This window comes from Papio anubis, unplaced genomic scaffold (genome assembly GCF_008728515.1).
Source record: "Papio anubis isolate 15944 unplaced genomic scaffold, Panubis1.0 scaffold86, whole genome shotgun sequence".
Lineage (NCBI taxonomy): Eukaryota > Metazoa > Chordata > Mammalia > Primates > Cercopithecidae > Papio > Papio anubis.
In genome coordinates, this window is record NW_022168830.1 from 116,936 (window position 1) to 138,037 (window position 21,102).

Genomic DNA, 21,102 nt, shown 5'->3' on the forward strand with positions numbered 1-21,102 from the left:
CCCCCAAAACCTATGGAAATAAAAAATTAAAACAAAACAGAACAAAAATCCTTAAGAAGTGTTTCAAACACAAGAAATGTCCAAATTTCTCCAAGGTCCTTGTTCAATTGGATTGCCCAATAACCTTTATAAAAACTACTTAATGTATTTATTAGAATTGGGGGTGAATGGCTTGACCCAATTTCAACCTCTGTTTGGCAAAAGTCTCAGATACTTCCTCACCACTGAAGGAAGGCAACACTCAAAAGGCATTTTGCCCAGCACAATATACTTCTGTGTGTAGGCCCCAGAGTACTTTGACAGAAAGAATCTATGTGTTTCAAATTCGGTCACATTTTAACCTATCAAAGCCGTGTTTGGTAAAAGCTATTTGATGTCCAGGGAGCCTCAGGAGTCCCTCTCACCTCACCTCCCAGCCTTACATTCAGGAAGCAAGGTTTGGTCAAAGGTAAACAGAATTCCAGCCACAAAAGGTTCAAGTTTGGTTTGCCCCTGAAGTTTGAGAGGGTTCTAAACTTGAAATAAATGACATGTAACTTTTATAGGGTGCTAATACACCATAGAAATAAGCCAGACTATCAAATATCCAGGGTTTTCAGCCAGGTCCCAAAAAATGAGACCCGGGAGCCCTGAGGCAAAGCCTTATCCTCCCCAAACCTTTGGGGACTTTTAAAAGGCAACACACAACAAAAAAGGCTCGTGTTTATGGTTCCGTTCCAAAGACTTCGGTGGAGCAAGCTGGTAAAATGCCATCCCTTGCACAGATGTAGGCTGTGTCCACCCTGCTGATCCAAAATCATGATTCCAGGAAGTTTCTAGATTCGAGTTGATGTTTGGCTTTCTAAAACACTCCTTCCAGCTGAACTTGGCAGAATAGGCTCATCCATCACTAAAGTCAACAGAACGCCCTTCAAAATGTGTCAATGACATGTTAAGTTCCAATTCATAAAGACTTTCTACACAATTTCTGCAGTTTTACATGGAATTTATTCAGAATAAGCATTATAGTTTACATCCAAGGTAAATTACATGCTTTTAAGATTTAGAAAACCCTTCATTTTGCCCTGATAAAAAGAGGAAATTTAATGATCATGTAATTTAAATCAAAGCCAAAACCAAAAAGAGTTTAAAAAGCAAGGAACGTAAAGAACGACCTATGAAAGTGACAAAACCACCCCTATTTAACTGTAGAGTAAATTGCATTACTCTTTAACTTTACAAATCTATACAGTTTAAAAAGTATTAATAAACTTTTTAGTTTCTCATAGAAGTTCACAGAACATCACAAATATGACTAGAAACCCAAAGCAATATTTGATGAAGTTAAAGCAGAGTTTTAAGTTTTCCTCCCTTTTTCTATTTTTGATACACCCAATAGCAGTGACCCCCAAAAACTCAGAATTATGATCATTCCATATGCCAATTCAGATAGTCTGCCTGACCCTCCATATGAGATGGTCTGTGTCCTCACGATTCCTTTTCTGTCATAAATCGTTCTTTATTTCAAACATAATATTGATTTCAGAGGAGTGGGAGGTCTCCATTATTCTCATTTGTTCAATCTCTCTCATTCATCGAAGCTGACCTATTTGCAATCTGTAGACACGGAGTTATTCAGCTGGGTTTCCAAGTCTTAGATCACCTGCCACCGGACCACTTAGGGCAAACACTAGCTAGTTCTACATTAACCCAACTTTAAATGACACTTTAACCTAATGATTTCAGGCTGTTCCAGCCATTTCAGCAACAAGCACATGGAGAAACCTAGGCACCTGGGAGACATAATCCAGAGTAAGTGATGGAGATGCCACTGGCCTCAAACATCAGTAAATGCTAGTATCAGATGAGACGAAACTGCTCCCCTCAACACCTTGGAAGCAGAGTTTTAAAATAAGTTCCCAGGCCAAGCTCCTCACTCTTCCTAATTTGTGTGGCCCTGGACAGTGAGTATTGCACACCGAGGACCATGTGGGGCACTGGCCTCAGAATACATCCTTCTAGTCTTAGCATGACCACTGTTTCTCTCTGTGACTTTTTGCAAACAATCATTATACCCTTGGAATCTCAGTTTCCTAGATGATGCCCATGAGTTCTTCCTGTGTTTAATATTCTAGAGACCTGAAAGCTGTTTCCTTTGCTGCCAAAACAAGAGCCTTAGAAAGCAAAAAATATGTCCCCTGGTGTGGTGATCATTAGGGTGGTTTCACAATATCCTAGTTCCCTTCCTTACAGGCACGTGGTAGGACTACATTTCCCCTCACCCTTTGAATTGGCTGTGGCTTTGGCCAATTAAAACCACTGTCATTTCCAGGTAGAAACATTTAAATGGTAGCGTTCAACTCCAGCGTTACCCTTTCCCTGCCATGGTGACCATGGAAGCAAGTTTCAGATGACATCATCTTCAGCCTGAGTCCCCGAGTGACCACAATGAAGCCCAGGGCAAACCCACATCACATAGGTAAAATATAAACCTTGTTGTGCTTCCCCACTGAGATTGGGGGTCGTTACTCCCAGCATAACCTGGCCTATCTTCACTGATGAACTGTCTGATTCTTTTTTTTTTTTTTTCTTTTTTTTGAGACAGAGTCTTGCTCTGTCACCAGGCTAAAGTGCAGTGGCATGATTTCGGCTCACTGCAATCTCTGCCTCAGCCTCCTGAGTAGCTGGGATTATAGGCGCGTGCCACCACACCCAGCTAATTTTTGTATTTTTAGTAGAGACGGGGTTTCACCATGTTGACCAGGATGGTCTCAATCTCCTGAACTCGTGATCCACCCGCCTTGGCCTCCCAAAGTGCTGGGATTACAGGCGTGAGCCAACTGCCTGATTCTTATCAAGTTCTCTATGCCTGCCTCCATCTCCCCACCACAGTCATCTCTCATCAAGAGGAAAGTGCTTGTTATTCTTGCTGTCACATGGTATTTCTACTCTTGCAGGCCACAAGTAACTCCCTTCTTGCCAAATGTCTTTTCTTAATGTGTAGTTTGCACAGCTAAACACATCCCCAAGTCTCTATCCCTTTTTGAAATACCATTTTAACTGACTGATTGTATATATGTAGTTTGTGTCTTCATCACCAGATTAGAACCATGGCATTATTATGGTGTGAGTGAGATGAGCTCCTCATCTTTCTCAGCTTCCATTTCCTCATCCACATTTACCTCAAGAGGTAAATAGGGAACCCTATTGCTTGCCTATCAGATGATTGTGGGCACATTAAGTGAGATGATGTAGCCCATAAGGCATTTATTCCTCTTCTTCTGATACCAAGAAATTAATTTTTTTTCTGATAATAAGAATAAAGTGTGGCCAGGCACAGTGGCTTATACCTGTAATCCCAAAACTTTGGGAGGCCAGAGCCAGTGGATCACTTGATCACAAATGGTGACCCCAGGAGTTTGAGACCAGGCTGGGCAACATAGCAAAACTCCATCCCTACAAAAAGTACAAAAAAAAATGTAGCCAGGCTTGGTGATATGCACCTATAGTCCCAGCTACCCTAGGGGGCTGAGGCAAGGGGATCACCTGAGCCTGGGAGGTCAAAACTGCAATGAGCTGTATTATGCCACTGCACTCCAGGCTGGGTGACAGAGTGAGATCCTGTCTCAAAGAAAAAAAAAAGAATAAAGTATATTCATTGTAAAAAATATGAAAGATCCAGGTATGAAAATGGATGAAATCTTTCTTCTTAAGATTAAATAATAACACCATTTTTAGTTAAGATTCTCCCAAATCCCACCACCTAGAGGTATACATTATAAACATTGTTATAATTTCTCTATGTATTTGTGTATACATAATTGAGATGCTACATATAAATATATACATAATTTTGTATATAACTGATAAATGATGAGCATTTTTCTTTTGTAATTAAATTGTCTTTTAGAAATACAATTTTAATGTGTGAGCAGTGCTCTATCCACTCCTCATCTTCCTGAAACTGATGCTTCTCTTAGTGTTATGGTCTGAAACTTTATGTACCCCCACAATTCATATGTTGAAATCCTAACCCCTAAGATGATAGCATTAAGGGGTGAGGACTTTGGGAAGTGATTAGGTCACGGGGGCAGAGCCCTCCTATATGGGATTAGTGACCTTATGAAAGAAGCCTAAGGGAGTCTGTATATTCCCTTTCACCATGTAGGGAAACAGGAAGATGTTAGCAGTTTGGAACCCAGGAGAGGGCCCTCACCAGAATCTGACCATGCTGGCACCTTGGTCTTAGAATTCCTAGCCTCCAGAATGTGAGAAATACATTTCTGTTATGTATAAGCCACCTACTCTATGGTATTTTGTTAGAGTAGCCCAAATGGACTAAGACACTTAGGAACCTGTTCCCCTGTTTATTTTGCAAATTACTCATCTTCCTGCAGCCCATAACTGGGTCTTTCTCCTTGTGACTCCGTCCTAGAGGCATTTCCACCATCCACATAGAAATACAGGGAATGCAATGAGGTCTGTCTCCACAGTTCTCACCTCTACGTAGATACCTCTCCAAACCTTAACTCCTTTTTCCTCACTTGACCTCTTTCACATGTACCTAACCACCTGTTGATCACTTCCGTCTGGATGTCCTAATATTACTTTAAACTGAGGATGACCAAAATCCAACTCTTGATCCATATACACCTGCCTAACCCAAACCCCTATCACCTGTCCTCACCCTCCCAACCTGCCGCTCCCTAACACATCCACCATTTTGGTCCAAGGCCCTGACCTTTTCTCAGTCATTCATGTTTAAGACGTCAGAGCCACATTTATCTTCTCCTTCCTCTTTTACTTTCCATTCATCACCAACTCCTAGAGTTCTATTTTGGAAATATTTCTTGAATCCATCATTCCCTTCTATCATTACTTTTGACACCCCAAGCTCAGGTCGCTTCCCCTCCCACATGTATAATAAGGTTGAACATAATTATGCATGCATACATATATATACATATGCTCATGTGTGTATCCCTAGCCTCTGTCTCTACCCTTACCCCTAAGTGAGGACACGGCTTTGTCTGATCATCTGTAACAATAGTACTTCCAGTATTATATGAAGCAATGATTGTAGAGCTCTTAGTGCTGAGCCTGGCAAAGATGAAAACACTTAGTATATTCTTAACACAAGAGGCGGAGCAGCATAGTGACTTAGAAACATAATTCAGGAGCTAGACTGCCACTTACTAGATGTATAAATTCACTCTAAGTGAATTATAACTTTTTTTCCCAGGTGGAAAAATTGATTTCATGTAAGAAAAATAAAATAGTATTTACATTTAATAAATAATATTCAATAAGGACTATTACAAAATTATAGAATAAACTGCTTACCTTCATGAAAGAACCTAGACAAAATTTTCTAGGTTTCTCAACTAAACTCAGAGGCAAAATTTGCTTTAAATATGTATTAATTATTACCATTGCTATGTGAAAATTAGGTTATAGTAATTTTTACTCAAATTATATTAAAATGCCCAGAATATGGATTATTCGGGGACAATATAAGAATAGAATTGACTTTTTAAAAAATGTTAGCTTTAGGGGCTACATATGCATGTTTATTACATAGGTATACTGCATGTGGGAATTGGGCTTCTATGTGTATCCATCACCCAAATGTTGAACATTATACCCAATAGGTACTTCTTCAAACTTCATCCCCCTTCTTCCCTCCCTGCTTTATAAAAAAGAAGGAAATCAGGTCCTTTGCAGCAACAAGGATGGAGCTGGAGGCCATTATCCTACACGAACTAACTCAGAAGGAGAAAATCAAGTACCACATGTTCTCACGTGTAAGTGGCAGCTAAACAATGAATTATAAAACTCTGAGCCTCAAGTACCTCTTGTGAAATGGAGCTAATAACATAACTTAGCTCAAAGGGTTTTTATGATGATTAAATGGGTTCACATGGGCAACGCTCTCAGCACAATGCCTAGTACTCAGTAGTGCCACAGAAGTGTCAGCTCTTATTAATGCAGTGCCCAGTAAGTATTCAGCCCATCTATGTCTGCATATTGCTCCATTCACCAATGCTCAACCACACATACACATGCACATATACCCCTGGACTGCCCTATATTCACTCCTCTGCTTACCAAAACTGCCCATTCTTTAAGGCCCTGTCTACACCTGACCTCCTTCACAGCTTGCAGTGATCAAAAGCTGGAGCTCTAGAAGCAGTCAGATCTGGGTCAAGTTTTGGTTCCACCTATAAGATCTCTGACCTTAGGCCAGTCTTAACCCAATGTTTCCTAAACTTTGCTGTACGTTAGAATCCCTTGGGAAGCTTTTACAAATGTTGATGCCGTGGTCACACTGCTCCTAATTAAATCAAAATATTTGAGGGTGGGAGCCAGGCATCTGTATTTTATTAAAGATCCAGGTGATTCCAAAGTGCAGCCAAGTCTGGGAACCCTAGATGTTACTGACCTCTCTAAGCCTACAGATACTCCCCTATAAAGTGGAGAGGGGGCAGAAGCAGCCACACAGGATTGACATAAGTGTAAAGTGAAATAATGCATGGCAAGTACCCTGCCTAATACCCTGGAAGGCACCAGCATGTGCCCATTCCTAGCCACACTACTTTCACCCAACCTGAGTGCCTTCAGTTTTCATTGCCTGCACCCATTCTGCACAATACTTATGCTTAGTTGCTATAGTACAACTGGATTACAATCCCTGGAGGGCAGAGACTGTATCTCCATCTTCTTTGGAAGTCCCTTCAGCACCTGACATAGCACCAGTATCCACACTCAATAAATACCTGTGCAATGGGAGGAAGGGGAGCACAAAGACGTGATTCTGAAACACCCTCCTTTGACCCACTTAGTGCAATGATGGATGAAGTGTAAGTCCAAACTTGATACTTTCCTACCCCATAAATCAGTGGTCCCTTCGTCATCCTCAACAAATGCCCTTCAAGTTCTTGCTCTCTGTTTGCTTCAAGCACCTTCACTTTGCTATGGGGACGAGGGGGCTCAGTTACTTGGCTCCTGAAAGGATGGAGGCCCTGTGTTCCTTGCCACCTCAGCAGCTGCCTGGAGAACCCAGGAACTTGTGAGTTTCACAGAGACACAAAAAAGATGTCTCAGGTTCTGTGCTGGCACAGAAGCATGTGGCTTTTAGTCCTGCTATGCATTCCACAGGCTCTGTCCTGGGACCTGGGAGATACATACTCCCTTCCTTCATTCCACCACCTTGCTGGGCATCTCCCACATGCCAGGCACTCTGCTGGACACTAGCCACAGGTCTGTCTTCAGAAGGGTTTCCACAGGGAAGTTGGGAATCAACAAATTACTTAATCACAATTGTGACTTTAAAGAAAAGTACTGGGTGGTGCAAAAGAATAAAACAACAGCCCATCCTGCACTAGGCACTGTGACTGGCCTCCCTAAGGCAGGCAACTCAAGTAGCCTGGGGAAGTGCAGGTGGTAGCCCTGGCTGGAGGAGGCCCTGTGGTCCCATTCTTTAGAAAAATGCTAGTTGGAGAATCACAGTAATTAAGAGACAATAAAAGCTTTTGACAGTCTAGCAGGAAAGCAACCCACTTGTCTCTATTTAACACAGCATGTGCTTCTTCTAGAAGTACATCTATTAGTAATTCACCAGACAATAATATTTCCTGGGGAAAAAAGTATTAGAAAAGGTGTTTAATTGCTAAAATGTCATTTTCAGTGAAAACAGGATTCAAAGCCACCTCAGAAGTCTTCTAGAATATTCCAGATGTTTCACTTAAAATAATTTCCTAAAAGGTCCTCAATGTGGCAAGACTGGAATTCTGATTTTATATCTAAGATTACATTTTTAAAATACATTGGCTTAGTGTTACATATCTAGAACATAATAAAAGTTTCTTCAAACTAGATGTTGATTTGGCCTCATCAATTACAAAAAAAGAAAAAAAAACCCTGAATAATTGTGTCCATTTCTGATTGTATTAGTCATTCTATGTTGCAGATCATTAAAACTCTCTTTTAAAATAGTTGTTACCAGGAAATATTCAACTGTATTTGAATAATTCATAACTGTTCACTTTCAGAATAATGAAGTCATCACCTGGCTTTCTAAAACGTCCAGTGTTTACGCATGGCTCTGGAGAAATCATTGGATCTTTTAAAGTGAACAGTGGAGCCTTAAAACAATAAAATAAAAAACCCGTTTAAGACCTTAAATCATTAACATGTGTCGACTTAAACTTACACATACATTTGTGTTGTTTAACTAAATATTTGAAAACCAGCCTCTCTCTCAGTTATCTGCCAGGACCCCACTCCGGGTTCCATGCATCTCCTCCTGACGCGTGGCAGCTTCCTGTGCTTTTCAAGAGGCTTGCTTGGCAAGAGCTGATCCTCAAATATTTTGATAAAGCTATTTTTTCCCCTTAAATTACATGTCAGCATGGAGTTGGTGTGTATTTTGTGCTAATGATTTGGAATTTTTAAAGCTATATTTTAAAAACAGACAGGCTCTTCTGAGTTAGGCTCCACCATCCATCCTGGTTTCCTGTCTTCATTCCATCCTGAGTGCAAGAGGATGGTAGTTTTCAGTTTGCACCAGAACACAGAGCCAGTGAAACCCCCACATCCCAGGTTGCAGCAAATCTGGAATGTGAATTGGTCCTGTGGGAATAGCTGGACTTGGCCCAGCTCAACTCTGGGCACAGAAGGTCACCCTGAGATCAAAAAGTGAAGATAAACGCTTAAACCCCCTCCTCAGCAGCAGCAACTTCTCTGACAGTGATGCTGGAGGCTGAAGGATCTGTTAAAACAAGGACTACTAATCTTATTTTTCCAATTACCCTTATCTGACATTTCTATCTCTTCCTCCCTCCCACCTCCCCACTGCAGCCTTAGAGTGACACCTTTTGGAAAAGGTTGAAACTGAAAATCCCCAGACTGCTCTTGGCCTGGACCTGACCATTCTTAAGACTGTGTTTGTGATTTGTTTTCTTCTCACTGAAGTTTAAGCATCAAGGAGCTTTGCTTACATTGGTTGCGTCCTTCTCCTGCAAACAAGTGTCCACATCAAGAGTTTGGGCTCAAACTCTTTTGATTTTTACAACATTTTACATTCTGCCTTTCCTCTTCTCTTCCCAGGCTTATTAACAAAACTTCACACCACAATAAGAGAAGGATAGAGAAGAAATGTGCAAAAATACATACATCTGACTTAAGAGTCTGTTAAATGAGAAAGTGTCAGAATACAAATGAATGACACTTTCTCCAAAATGCGCTTGAGCACTCTTCATTCCAGATGGGATTGGCTCAGTGGAACTTCCTCGAGAAAAAGGCTGTGGGGATGTGCTTCTGGATATGTAGTGTAGGTATATCTCGAGCAACTGGGAGGCTTTATTATACATTTGTCACAGTTCTGCAGCGTGGCAAAGAGATGGCCTTCTCTCTAACAGCCTGGGACATTCTTGAGAAGCAGTACAGACATAGTGAAGGATGTGGACTCTGAAGTCAGAAAGCTTGGGTCCCCATCAGGCCCCAGCTACATGCTGACGGCGTGATTTTAGTAAAGGAGCTTGACCTCTATGTACGTCAATTTCCCCTTCAGCAAAATGTGAATAATAACTGCACCTTCCGGAGACCTTGTGAGGAATACGGGCACTACAACAGCAACACACTTGGCACATAGTAAGCCTGCAACCACCCGAGATTGTCATTAACAGTGGTATTAGCTTAAACACTAGTACTTAATTTTCAGCCTATAAGAGGATACATAAGCAAGACAACAGGTTGGATTTCCTATTTTTTAACATTTTCCAAAATATGCATCACATTTTTCATCTTCAATGGAAAGGTGAAAATTTTCACCATGAAACATGCTTTGTAATAAACCAAATTAATCATATACAAAATATGCATTGTTCATGTTTTAATCTTACTTAGGCTAAATTCCAAACATAAAGATGAAGGAACTGGAGAAGAAAATAGAGAAGCATTGCCCAGTAGAACTTCCTGCAATGCTGGCAATGTTGTAACCTGTTCTGCTCAATATGTATGCCACTAACTACATGTGGCACTTCCAATGTGTCTGCTGCAAACCAGGAAATGAATTCTTTTAAATTTAACACTAATTAAAATTTAAATGTAAATAGTCACAGGTCTATTGGCTACAGCATTAGAAAGTGTAATATCAGAACATCTCATTTTCACAGCTTTGTTGTCCAATGGTGATGTTCAGAAATTATCTCAGTCTTTGTGGAACATTTACCTTTTTTGGTCATAGGAAAAAACATTTCAATTCTTTTAAATTCAGTATAAAGAATGAATTACTATTTGATCCAGTGGTTCTACTTCCTGGATTTATTTTAAGGATATATAATAAGGGATTTTCCCAGAGGAATTTACTCTAAGAATATAATAAACATATTCATCACAACGTTATTTATAAAAATCAGAATAAAAGCTTGTATGTGTATAGATATATTTACATATAAACACCCAATACATACATATACAAACATATATATGTATACATATCTTCAAAAAAATTAGTCACAAAAATTATGGAGTATGTGTGTGTGAGTGTGTGTGTGAGAGACAGTGTGTGTGTGTGTGGTTTAAAAGTGTTACAAAGAAATTAAATAATAAATTATGGGCACCATATTGTTGAGATGTTGGTCAGATATTAAACACTAAGCAAAAAGATTTAAGGTAAAGGAAAGATGCTCATGAAATCTCAAGTGAGGAAAGCAGGCGGTAAACAGTAGATACAATACAATCTCAACTATGTGTTGGGATTTTTGTATATTTGTAGGAAAAACAAAAAGGGGGAAATGTATCAAACTATTCACGATGGCTTTGCTTTCAGGTTTAGGGATTTCATACTCATTATATATTTCTTTGTACTTATTGATAAAATATATATTACAAATGTTTACAAAAAGAGTAATTAAACCAATTTCAACTAAGAAAGATCTGCCTAGAAAATATTTCTGATCCCACGGAATAAGCAGTTGCAGGTAAAACATAGCCTCTAAAGGAGAGGTACGAAGCAGGCCTCCAGAAAAAGATGGGCCCTCTGGCGGCAGTTACAATGGCAGCTAACTTTAGCCAAAAGCACGTTAAGACGGGCTACTCTTTAAGGCAGAGGTACTTTGGTTCTGAGAGTCCCTTCAATTATACTGGTTATAATCCCAGTTCACTAGGGAGAGCCCAAGTGTTAGTGACTCTAGAGCTGTCACCAGTAATTCCTGCCACCTCCACCCTGCCCCACAATGCACTTTACTCATTTCACCTTGTTCTCTAATAAAGTTCCTATGGGTTTTGGAAGTCCAATGTGTTCATTTTCTTTCTTGTTTTGTTTGGTGCTTGTTTAGTTTTGTCTGATTTTGTTATTATCATTTTGTTTCTGCAGCACTCAAAATAAGCTGTGAGTCCCTAGAAAATCAAAACCATTTGTCGAGGCTATTTGGCCATCTCCATTAGCAGAGTCTGTTCACTCCCATTCAACAAATCAGGGTGGTATTCTCAAACAAACCCATTTTCTTATAATGCAAGGATCAGTGCTGGGGCAATTCCAAGGAAGGAGAAGAAAATGGGGTTCCTTTACTTTGAGTTCCCCTACTGACTTGGCTCTGGAAGAGACACCTATTGATGATGACAAATTTCAATCAGCTCAAATCAAGCCTGACTCCAAGCCTGATATCTCTGGATCCTTGCATCACAAGATCTACCTTGAGCAATAGGGAGTGGCTTCCCTGTATGTCACCTTGTTCTTTTAAGCACATGGAATCCAATGCACCCTTGCATCCTCCACCTGGCACAGCCTCTTCTCAAACACACAGTAGATAGTCAACGATGTGGGAGGGAGGTTGGGAGGGAGAAAAGAAGAGAAGGAGCCATACTGTAGAAAGATAATCATTACTGGTGATTTAGATAATATCCTATTTGATTCTCACATATTCCCAAAGAAGCAGACCATTTAAATGATGGATAACTTAAGCTCAGAAAGAGTAAAAGATTTTCGGGTGGTTTACTTTTTACCAGGATCTGAGACTGATTGTTGAATACAAACATAATAGGAGAATAGTCAGAGAGGACTCTACTGAGAGGCTCTGGGAGGAAACCCTGGACCACAAGACCCTCAAGGGCAAGCAAATCCCTGGTTCATCTTCTCTCACATAGTCAGCACCCACAAATGCATGGATGAACATAAATTAGTGATGGATCTTGGGTCCCTTTTGTTTCACTGGAGTAGAACAGTCATTATCTGTTTTGATCCCAGCACGGTTCCAAAATGCCTTAGATGACTTTTGTACTCTATTTAAGTCTTCCATTATTGTACAATAAATTATCACAAGCTTGGTTCCTCATAGTTCTACAGGTCAGAAGTCTAGGCAAGGTGTGACTGGGTTCTCCACTCAGAGTCTCATAAGGTTGCCATCAAGATATTGGCAGTCTACTTTCTCATCTGGAGCTCAGGGTCCTCTTCCAAGCTCATGGAGTTGAAAGATTATTCAATTCCTTGCAGATGTGGGTCTGAGGTCACCCTGTCATGTCCAGTTCATAGAGGCCACCTGTATTATTTGCCACACTGTCCCTTCAAATCTTTAAAGCTAGCAAATGGAGAATCTCCCTCACATCAAATCCATCTCATGCTTTAACTCTCCTTCTTCAGTAAAAGCCCAGCACCATTTAAGGGCTCGCCTTAAGGATTAATTAAGTCAGACCCACCAAAGATAATGTCCCTTTCTTAAAGTCAACTGTGCCAAATAACACACTTAATCATGTGAGTGACATCCCATCACATCCACAGTCACTATCCATAAGGTCGATGAGGCCATTCCCATACTCCGAAGGAAGAATCCCTCCACAAAATATCATAGCTTTGAAGACTTCAGCAGATAATTTTCATGTTGTAAATGCTGTCTAGTCCCAAGGATGACTACACACTAGGTGAAGCAACATTCAAATCAATGACTTGATACTGACTGAATCAGGAAATGAAATTGACTTTCTTAAGAGTCATGTGATAAAAAGGTCATAATTGTGTTCCCTTTTTATAAAACAAACTGTCACACACAAACACAGACACATACATTTTAAGTGTCATGTTTAGCAACAGCTACCAGTGCCTCTTTTGCTAATCCATAGGTACCACCAGCAGGTACTGGTTTCCTTATTATTATAATCCAGGTAAGTTAAAAAAATCACAGTAAAGCTTTATCATCCTCCAACTAAATATATCCTCCAGACTGCTGGCTTGGTTAGCTCTTCAGTGGGAGGAAAGCAAAAACCAGACATAATGTGCCAGAATGAAGTCTTCCGCTTCAATTTCTCCTTTATTTAAAACATTTTATAGGGGCTTTATGTTGACCCTATTGCTTCAGGAGAAGGAAATCCTCCCAAATGCGTCCCTAGGGCACAGCATCCCCCACAGTGTCTTGGCTCCCTCCTCTCAGCGATTACTGCGACATGGAAAAAATTCTTAATTGGTTAACCTTGGGAAAATCACTTCATACAGGGAAGACTCAGAACAAAGAACGCCCACCCAGTCACTTCTTCCCATGTACAAAGCTCCTGGTAAGGAGTATGAGAGGCATCACATGAGCAAGGCTGACCGACAGAACTTAGCTGCATTTTAAAGCTAAATAGAGGGTTCCTATGCTTTCCTTCCATCTCCAAATGGAATAAGTACTCACGCAACCACAACAGCAGATCCACTAAACCTCGCCTCTCTTCCCATTATCAGCGTGCTGCTCAGCATCCTCCTTGTACCCTAGAAAAGGAGACTGCTTTCTGGCTGTCCAGCTGAACTAATGAGAGTGGGGGTTTTGACACTGGGCTCCCAGTACCAGCTACTCTGCTTCTCACCTGCTCCACACCAGAAATTATCCCCTAGCCCCTGCCAGGGGCTATGTATTGGTCCCAAGGGAGCCTGGCAGAGAGTGGGTGGATGGCAAAGGTCAAATTCAGCCCACTCCTATAAAAACAACCAAAGTACACATCCTGCTGTGCATAATTTTCATGCTTAAAATCAGCAACTTTTGTCTTTCTGGATTATCTTGATTCATGGAAACATTTACTGTTTATCTGAGCAGAAACAAAACACACTCAAATCTTAACATGTGACACTTTCACAACTGGGATGAAAAGCTATCTGCCAGAATGTACCATTTATATTCACATATTAAACTCCAAGCTTCACCAAATACCTGTACCATGCTTTGGAAATAGACATCTATGTTTTCCCCCAAAGGACACATTTTCTACGATGTATGTCTTTAAACTACATTTTCAAAATAAATGATTTTTCCCTAGTAGCTCTTCTCTGATTAAAAAAAAAAATCACCATTTTCATTACCAATATGAGATTATAGTCTAGTCTCCTATAGAGTGATTAAACATAACTCTGCATCAAATGTAACTCTGACATCAAATAGTCTCAAGACAAATAAAAGTGAAAACATTGGATTCCTTGCTTTGTAAATGCCAAATGTTCACTCAAGGATCTAACTGTTTTAGCTGGGACTTTTTCTTTCTTGTACAGCTTCTGAAATATTTAAATTGCTTTGTTTAAAAATATTTCTTCTTATTTTTCCTCTCACTTCTTCAAGAATGTATAGCTATAATAAAACCATGATACCCAGAGTTCAAGAGGAAAAACAGCCTCAATATTTAAAATAAGTAATAATTATACATATATCGAAATGAACACCCCATTTTGATGGGTCACATTCAGAAACCTTAAAGGCGCCTCTATCTGGGCAATAGTTCCTTTTGGACTAAAAACAATTAGGCTGTGTAATTTTGTGCTGAATCCCTTCAGATAACTGTGTGTGCACAGCCAGGCCACTTTCTCACTGGCGTGGAGGCCAGGGCTGTCAGGCCCACTCCTCTGGTTAATGTCAGTAGCACTATGTATAAAAGGTGACTCCAGTGTGTACAAATGTTGATCTTTAGAGAAGTCATGCCTAGACTCACACACACATCCACTCTTTCGCCCACTAGGTCAACAGTGGGAACAGAGGGCAGCCCAGGAAGGGACTTGCCAAGAGCAGAGGCTTATTTGTTAGGTTACATAGCCCTCAGGGACTTTCTTGCTTGAGATTAATCCATAATCCTGTTTCGTGTTTAAAAATTCAGGTTCTAAAAGCCTTGCCTATGAGACATTTTCAGAGGTGATGGAGAAATGTTCTCATGTACAGCAACAAATTAAGTGCCAGTGCAAGTGAGCACTGACAAGAAAGGAACTGTGTGGAATAGGTGGCACGACATTTTTGCCCTCATCCAAAATCATTTCTTTAAAGCTTCAAAATGGATACAGATCATATTTTAATGGCCAGAGTACCTGTAGGTAAAAATAGAATAAACACACACACACACACAAGTTGAAACCATCTATGGCTTTTCTGATTGCTGTACAAGTAAAGCAAAATCAAGATGCCCCCTGATCGAAAATACAGCAGAGGTTCTGAAGAAATATAATATTCGCTGATGTGACTTCCAAACTAAATTTCATCTGAATACCAAATAGTAAGAAAGCCCTCATCTCAGCTTTGAACAATTCTATTTTTATTACATCAAAATTGTTTCTTCCCTTGCCAACCTCACTCTACCCCTTTTTGCTACAAACTTAATGTCCAGAAAGCTTCCTTTTACAACTCTAGCAGACCCAACCAAAAAAAGCAGGAATTCCTAATGCTGCAGAAACCATCATGAACATGTTCTCATCTGGATGAGTCTAATAAAGTATAACTCACTCCAACTCTTCAGTGAAGAAAGAGTCTGGGGGGAACACATTTCTGAACTAGAAGGCCATGTGAACTCCTCAACACACCAGATCACTGAGGTGTGGACAGAGCCAGCTGGCCTCGTGGCATCTTTTCCTTCAATTTAGAGAGAAAGAAAAGCATGACAGTTAATAATCCACATTGCCATTTCAATGTGTGACTCAGCCCATGTTCACAGTCATTCCTGCTAAGGTTTAACTTACAATGTTTGGCAACAGAGCTGACCTTTTAAAAGCCAAAGATGAGCATGGGAAGAGCATTTTCTCCCCGGACGCAACTTCTCTAGTCTAACAAAAGCAGCTCCAGTTTCCAAATATGAACAAAAAAGGAGACAAATCACCAAGCTTGTTGCCTATGTCTTGAGGTGTTGCACACTCTTCTTTTTGAGACAGAGTCTCACTCTGTTGCCCAGGCTGCAGTGCAGTGGCGCAATTTTGGCTCACTGCAACCTCTGCCTCCTGGGTTCAAGCAATTCTCCTGCCTCAGCCTCCTGAGTAGCTAGGACTACAGGCATGCACCACCACACCCAGCTAAGTTTTGTATTTTTAGTAGAGATGGGGCTTCACCATGTTGGCCAGGTTGGTCTCGAACTCCTGACCTCAAGCAATCTGCCTGCCTTGGCCTCCCAAAATGCTGGGATTACAGGCGTGAGCCACCACACCTGGCCACACGTTCTTCTTTTTACTTTTTTTATGGACCTTATAGTTTGGAGTAGTGGTGGCAGTGGTGGTGGTGGTGGCAGTGGTGGGTGTGCAGCATCCCTCCTGCCCCCTCCCTCCATAGGCCCTAGTACACACTCTTCCACTTAGCAATAACTCTGAGGGTAAGTCACCATTTGTATAGGCAGAGGAAGCCAAAACCCTACAACAGAGCAGACTAAGGAATTTTCACATCTATAAGCATTGACTTCCAAAATCAAAATACAGTTTTGAAAGAGGCAGTATAGTTTCTATTGCCTTGCAAACAAAACCCCAACTCCTTCCTGCAGCTGACAAGGGCCCTGTATTGTCAAGCCCCCTACTCAACTACACCCCTCGCAACCCTGGTCCATGTAGAATCTGTTCTTTCTTACCATGCCTTGTTTCCAACCCCCTCCTCCCAAACTCTTCAAATAGCAGGCATCTTCTCAACTGTCAGGTCTTGGCATAAATGTCACCACCTCCCAAAGGCCCTTCTGAGTCCCTTTAGATAAAGGAGCTGCCTGCCTCCCACCTGTCCCTGGTATTCTTCATCTCAGCTCCAAGTCGGTTTTCCTCATAGCATGTGTCACAATTTTAAATGACTTTACTTAAGAATTTCCTTCTACGTACCTTCCCATTTCCTTCACAAGGCTTTTTGCTCCATGTCTATCTTACCCCTCCTGTATTTGTAATACCCATCCTGAGGCCTGGCACATGGTTGACACTTTGTAAGTACTCACCTGACTCATAACTAGAATTAGCAAAAATCATACCTGATGTTTATGCTAGTGGTTGTCAAAGTGGGGGCAGGGGATTCTCCAATCAGCAGCAGCAGCAGCAGCCTCACCTGGAAATTTGTTTGAATGTACATTCTCAGCATCCTCTCATCCCATGTTTCTGCCTATTGAATCAGAAACTGAGGATACAGCCCAACAATATGTGTTTTAACAACCCTTCTGATTGATTCTGATTCTGATGCATGTTCAAGTTCGAGAACTGCCGCTTCACACAATATTGCCCACTTTCCAAAGGGCATTCAAACACAGATGTAGGCTTGCCTCTAATTGGGAAAGGAAGAGTGAGCATGATTTTGCAGGAGACTTATCTTTACAGGCAAAGAAGCTGTGAATATTCAGCCTGGAAAAGACTCCATGTTGATGAGTATTTCTGTGTTTGGGGGAGGCTCTGTGAAAGGAATCAATTTATGCAAAGGATTCCCTGGCTCATTTCCATTCAATCAGGGGGTGATCAGGCTGAGTATGATGATGCCACAGCCACATCACTGGCATGGGAATCCTGCCTTCTCTGCAGTTATGGCCCAGATGATAGTGGTGCTTGCCTCCCAGTCTTCATCTTGATGGTAAGGTTTTCTGAAAACAGATACTGCCTTGTCATCTATGCACCCTGGCCTTCACCCAACACCTAGCACACAGTGGTGAATCAGAAAGTATCTGGGAAAGAACTAGTAGCTGAAGTAGTGGTGATATCACCTGCATTGCTGGGAGAAAACGTGCAAGAGGGCTTTGCTTGCTGGATTTATCAGTGGGCTAGTAGCTTTTATATGGGAAAGTGGTTCAAAAACATGGTGGGTAGAGAAAGAATGCAGGACTTAGAGTTAAGAAAGATCCCAGTTCAAATCACAGCCACTTGCTCCTGTGTGTCTTTGGCCAAGGTAGTTGGCCTTGCTGAGTCTCTGATTCCTTAACTATAAATGGAGATATCATGCCCTGCTGCACAGGGCTTTTGTGAGGATTACATGAGATTGCAGGATAAAGTGTCTAGAATAGCATCAGGTACATACTCAGTGCTCAAGATGCTGTAATGACCCATATTAGCATTATTGCTTAATTGTTTGACTGGAGAAAATGAATCAGAGGTCTGTGTCTCTGATGTAATGTGTACTCTGTAAACATTTGATGTAAGAGAGTTACAGAATGGCATTCCTGCCCACCCCATAGTGTTCAGTGTGATGGGAGAGATCCATCAGTATAAAACATGAGGAAACACAGGTGCTGAGTTTGGACTGATGAAGGCTTAGATCCCTTCTCTGCCACTTACCAGCTGTGTGACCTTGAACAAGCCACTTACACTCTCTGGGCTTCTGCATTTGTAGATTGGAGATAATAACACACTTCACTCAGGGTCATAGTGAGGACTGGAGATTAAAATATCCATGAAACACTCAGCCCTGTGCCTAGCCCTTAGTAAGCACTTGATAAACGATAAGTATTATTTACTAAAACCAACAATAGGCAGGGCAGAATTCCACCTCTGCTACAGAAGAGGCAGACGGGGAGGAGCAGAGTGTTAGAGGCAAAAACAAAGAGGGGACGATACATTGGGAAAAGCAACATGTGGGGAGAGGAGGCTTCCCAGAAGTGATAGAGTTTAAATGACAGGGGTCACCACCTCAAAGGTTTGTAGGGTGAAGCAGTTACCGTCATGGTCTGATGCTGGCCAGGAAGGGAAATGCCCTTCAGCTGCTGCTAATTTCCACCATGTAAACATGCAGGTTCTACATGGCCAGATCCTCTGATTTATCAAAAGAAGCAAACATATCTGAATTTTCCTGAAAAATCTTATTTTTTAAGTAGTGTGTCAATCAAAGAGAAAAATATCTTGCCTAAATTGAAACACACATTATAGGCCATATCTGGATCATGAATGATCAGTTTTGAGGCCTTATTTTGAAGGATGACTAGAATTTTGTCAAGCAGGGACGGTGGAAAGAGCATTCTAGCAAGGAAACAGTATGGGCTGGGACAGGAAGGTAGGAAAGGCCAGGTAACGCTCAGAAAGCAGAATTCTGCTCCAGGAGACCGAAAGTGAACAGAGGAGGAAAGGAAGAGTCAGGGAGCAATGCTCAGAGGGAGAAGCCTTCCAGGGAGAGATGTGGGCTGGGCTGGCAGGTAAGTCCAAGAATGCTGACATGAGAAGGAAGGAGTTAGAAATGACAGAAGAGCAGCCAGCTGGCCGGTCACTCTCTTCCCCTCTTTCCCTCTTTGGGACTCAGTTTTCCTTGCTATAAACTGAGCTCATGAATTAGATAAGCTTTAAGCCCTCTTCTAGCCCCATCCATAACACTCAGGGGGGTCACCACAATTCCTACACGCAGGGTTGCCATATGCAGCTCCTGTGCTCTAGGTTCTGGGGGATGTTGTTGTAGCTCACCATCAAGGAAGAAAAGGGTCACATGTCTGCCCCAAAGACCACCTTTTCTAGCCTAGGGACAAGCTAACTTGGGTAATGCAGAAAAAACTGGGGGACATAAGCATAGAGTCAATCCTGAGGTGAAGCTCTAGCTCAAATAATAACACATTCACCTTCATTGAATACCCACTTGGAGCCAGACTCTGGCCCACTTACTGGACAGAATAATGTCTAAGGTCCCACTATTATTTCCACATTACAGATCAGGCACAGGGTGGTTAAATAGGTCTACAGTCAAAAAGCTGGAAAACGGTAGGACCAGCAGTCAAACAGGAAGTCAGTCTGATGCCAGGGTCAAGCTGCCTTCCTCTAGATCCTTTCATATCCATGTTTCAGTGCGGCACTTCTTTCACAATGGTGTCTGAAATTATGTGTCGGTATAACTCAACTGGGAACATTCCTTGGCCACATCGGGACAGACTACAAACCAGAGTTCCCTCTCCTGCTCCAGAGGGTGGCCAAAAGTTTGAGTCCTGGGGAGTTTTGTACTTCTTTTGAGAGGAGAGATAAAAGGTCTTTGTTCCCAAGAACCTGGGATGTTAGTCCAAGGAGTCAAATTGTCAGAATGAGTTTGAATAAGTGGGGAGTAGCTGGGCTTGGAGAGATGTGGATTTCAACTTGCGGTGGCTGTGTAGATCTCACAGACAGCAGGGGTTTGAAGTGCATTCCATCCCAAGCAGCTCCCCAGAGCAGGGAGACAAGAAGCAGAGGACTGAAACCTAAGGGTAAAGGTTCAGGCAGCCATGGGAGCCATGGGAGGGAGTGTGTCAGCCACTATCTTTGGCATGGACCCTGAGCATCCCAGAGGCAGCCACCCCGGGGCAAAGACCACAGGCCTTCCCTCAAGCACTCTGGGCAAACTAAGAGAACCCTGAGGGACATAGAGGGAACCTCATAAAATCTGAGATTTAATTTTCTACCAAACATGATAAATGAGGGGAGGGGTTGTGAACTAACATTTAGTTTGACTCAGAAAACACAAGATGTTAGGTTTTGCATCCAAATATTATAGGATAAATTCAGTCAATGATGATTATTTACGTGGAAAAATATTTATATTGAGAAGGCCTCATTTCTTTGAGGAATTTTGTCCATGTGAATACGAAAAGCCTTCCCTCTCTCGCATACATATACATTATGTATTCAGGTTTTTTTTTTTTCTCTAAATATTCTATGTTTAGGTTGAATCAATGGCTAGTCTATAAGATAAAGGTAAAACTCTATTTTAAGAAAACATTGGGCTGGTCACAGTGGCTTGCACCTGTAATTTCAGCACTTTGGGAGGTGGATGGGGGGCAGATCACTTGAAGCCAAGAGTTGGAGACCAGCCTAGCCAACATGGTGAAACCCAGTCTCTGCTAAAAAATACAAAAAAAATTAGCTGGCATGGTGGTGCACACTGGTAACCCTAGCTACTCTGGAGGCTGGCTGAGGCACAAGAATCCCTTGAACCTGGGAGCTGGAGGTTGCAGTCAGCC

General features: G+C 41.6%; 1 protein-coding gene across 3 annotated transcripts in view; it reads right to left on the minus strand.

The window, feature by feature from the left end:
* Positions 1–21,102, minus strand: part of LOC116273548 (ERC protein 2-like) — a 135,696-nt gene that overhangs the window by 6,224 nt on the left and 108,370 nt on the right. The window lies entirely within an intron of this gene.